Here is a 4,042-nt window from a genome sequence, read left to right as displayed (position 1 = left end):
TTTAAAATCTTCTTATCTAAATTTTCGGCTTTTGGCGCTCAAACCGTTCCACATCCCATGATATGATTATTCTATTCGCCCAAAATCTCACATGATATCCACCTCACTGTATGTGGGTGACACATGTCGATAGGATGAGAAGGGTCGGGGGCACGTTCGCCCATTTTCTTTGGGCGAGCGGTTTTTCACCTCGGCTATAAATACCCCTCACCCTCCTCAGACTGCATTTACCCCGCTCGACCTCACTCCCCTCGCTTGAGCTCTATGACCTAGCACCGCCGCTACTTCCATCATCGCAGGTGAGGAAGAGCTTCACTGCCTCAACCTTGTCGTCGTTGTACTCACACTGGCCGCGGAAATCTTCACTCCGCCACCGCCGTAGCTGTCTTCCGCCGCCAAGTTAGGGCATGGAATATCCGAACGAACGAACTTCCCATCTTCAACTCCTAGTTCATCGTGTTCTTCGTCAAGGGTAAATAAAATCTATTTTTACTGCCCTTGTTCAGTCTGATGGTTTCCACAAAATCTTCAAAAGGTGTTTATTCTTCAATTTCCACACTCTTAAACACCACAAATGAATGTGTTTCTTGATTTGTTTCTCTAAGCAACATTTTTCTTCAATATTCCTCAATTGTGTGGATTTTTCAATCTATACAACTCTGGAACCTTAGTCAAAGACCGCTTAGTGAAATTCCTCAAGACACTCCTGGTTAAATTCCTCAAACTTGTTTCTTTTGAAAAACTTTCTGAGAACGCATGTGACCTCTCCAAATTCTTCGCACCTATAATTTGTTCACAGGTACACATGTCCACTGCTAAATCTCTAGGTTCTCATCAACTTAAATCATTTGTAGTGTTCCTCGAAGAAAAATTGCATACCTTTTCAGAGAATTCTATTGTTCAAATTCCTTAGTTGAAGAAAATGGCTGATGGGAAGAGACCTCGGAAGGGAGGGAAAAGATTGGAAGTGAACACAACTTTTGAGATCCCAGATGACATCTATGAGGACTATTGCACTCATGATGAAGCCAAACATGGCAAGGAGAATAAGAATCAGCGCAAGGTGCGCATACAGAGGATAGAGAGGAGATGGGCATGGGAATGGAGGGAGTACATATATGTTACTCCAAAGTACATGAAGAAATTCGCTTTACACCCTCCTTACCCAAGACTTCCGTTGGCACCTGGACAAATTGCTGATCCCACTAGCCTCAAGCGTGGTGAGGATTATCCAGATGAATGGGCCAAGCGGCAAGCCAAGTTGGCCAAAATGGCCAAAGAAGTAGTGAGGAAATTTAATGAAGACTCTGCTGCTGCCACTGCTGATGCCTTTGCTAGCAAGCCCAAGAAGGCTATGCCCAAGAAGCCTGCGCACAAGCCTAGTTCCTTAGCAATGCCCTCACGACCAAGCTCATCAAAGCCCTCACAGCATATTCCTCAAGCAGCATCAGTTCCCATTGTTGCAAAACCTTCAGCTGCTGCTGCAATGTCCTCGGCACCTGCGCATCTCGCCTCATGCCAAAGGACTACCAGTATCTCTATTGCTTTAGGAGCATCTGCAAGTTCTTCAGCTCCTCCTCAGTCCTCAACAGGCCCAGCTCTACTGAAGAAAAAGTCCACTACTGGACGAGGCACAAGGCCAAGTCCTCACAAGAAGCAAGTCGCCTTCCAAGTGCCGTCAAGTGAAGACGAAGCTGATGATGAGGAATTAGCTGAAATCATCAGAGACAGACAGCATAGGGCCGCTAGAGCCAAAGGCAGTAATGTGCCATTGATGCTGGATCCAAAGTTGATCCTAGACTTCATCAACCTATGGCATAAGGACCCCAATACTCCTTTGCATGAGTTGAACCTCACTCCTCGCCAAAGTCATGTGTTGATGGCCTTCATTGGTGAGGAAAAATGGAAATTTGAACAGGGGAGGAGGGTGAAGAAAGCTCAGTACAAGAAAGAGTGCTTTCTGAAGCAAATTTTTTTGAAGCTATTACCTGATGACCTTGTAGCTCTGGATTCAGAAATCAAGGGTCTCAGTGATGAATTTGACCGATACTATGCTGATTCGCTGGGAGCCAAAGTCAGATTCGTCAAGCTGACCAGGGGATTCAACTCAAATGTTGCAGCCCCAACTCAACATGAAATTCCTCAAGGTGAAGCATCTGCTCAGCCTACTAAAGAACATGCCAGCACCGCTGATGAAGATCAGGCTGCTGAAGAAAATGAGAGCACCAGGGCTGATGAAGATATTCCAGCCACTGAAGAAACTGCCAGGGCAACCTCTAGTGATGCGCCTGAAGAACAAGCCAAGCCAGTCGAAGAATCTACTACTGTGCCTGAAGAAACTAAACCTACCAGGGAAACTGCATCAGTTGCGTCTGAAGAAACTGAACCTGCCAGGGCAACTACATTAGTTGCGCCTAAGGAAATTGAACCAATTTCCCCTGCTCCTCCTGCATAGACGTCAAGCATCAACCTTCCTTCTACATTAGAAGTGAAGAAAACCAAAGCTGCGGAGCGAACAGCTGTGAAGAAAAGGAAAGCATTTGCTTCCTCAGAGTCTTCAGCTCCGAAGAAAGTGAAGACTTTGACAGGCTCCTATGAAAATCACATAGATGTTGTTCCCATATCAAGCATACCATCAAAGGAGATTATTCCCTTTGGTGAGGAATATGTGATTCCAAGTGAATCTGATGAAGAAGATCCTTCTACTGCTACGTCAGAGAAATTGGATGAGGAAATTGAAGTGGATAACATCCCTTCAACTCCACAGGTATCATCGCCCATGCCTCAGTTCACAACTGAAGAGGCATGCGTTCAAGAAATAGATGATGAAGATGAAGATGTGGACATTGGGTGTACCACTCCTATTCTGAATGATGACTACTGGGATAGTCATCACCCCAATTCACCACTCTACACCCCTCTGCAATAGATTCCTCAGTTCGCAGTCCAAACTGAAGAAATTCACACGGGCTCTGAAGAACATCAAGCTTCTCTCCTCACTATTCCTGAAGAAGTTCCAGCCACTAGTGCTGATGCAAATGTTGCTGAAGAAATGGAGGCCAAGGCTGCTAATGATGACATTGCTCCTGAAATTCCTTAGCATGTGGCCCTAGAGACTATGATTCAAGAGGCTGTGAAGACTTCAACTGCAAATCTTCATCGCAAGCTACTGAATCCTCTCACCAAGAAGCAGAAGTTCAAGGCTGATGACTTCTTCAATGAGCATATCTTCTTCACTGACTACAATCCTTATGACGCTGCTCGTCTTCGACGCAAGTGCTTTTGGACTGCTAGCCAGATGAACTTCTATTCCTCGCTATTGTTTGACAAGGACAAGATCTTTGACCATGAGCATATTCCTCATGTGAATATGGAGTCTCTACCGTGCTTCGCCCCAGTCCTCAGTGTTCTTCATGACGCTGGGCTGCTAAACCTCTGCAACGACATCTGCGACTGGAATGAAGAACTCATTCTTCAGTTCTATGCCAAGTTGCACATCACTGGCAACATTGAAGATGTGAATTCATGGGTATTGGACTGGATGACAGAAAATACTCACTACAAAGCACCGGCTTCTGAATTGCTTCACGTCATCCCAGTCAGTCCTCCCACTAAAGGTGCAAGGCGCATCTATCCTGAACTTGAGCTCTCCAACAATCTGATGCAAGTCCTGATGAAGCCTTTGAAGCCAGGCCAAGCTCCTAGAACCAAATTCCTCGTCAAGGAACTGCTTTATGTGCCAAGGACTATCTACAGGATATTGACCAAAACCCTCAGTCCAATCAAGGGCCACAACTCTTGTAACGCCCCGAGACCTATGCGCCAGGTGTCTCCCAATTTTTCGCCATCGTTGTCGTGTCTGTCGCTTGTGTGTTGCATCTTGTCATGTCATCATGTGCATTTCATCAGCATGTTTTCAAAACTTGCATCCGTCCCGGCCTCCCCATTCCTTCCGTTGTCTGTTCTGAGCCCAGACACACTCGCACGCGCCCGCGGCATGTCTGGGATAGTATTTTTATAAGTGGCCAGAAAATTTTCTTGG

Source organism: Triticum urartu, chromosome 7A (genome assembly GCF_056163025.1).
Source record: "Triticum urartu cultivar PI428250 chromosome 7A, HENAU_Tu73, whole genome shotgun sequence".
Lineage (NCBI taxonomy): Eukaryota > Viridiplantae > Streptophyta > Magnoliopsida > Poales > Poaceae > Triticum > Triticum urartu.
This window is presented reverse-complemented; position numbering follows the sequence as displayed.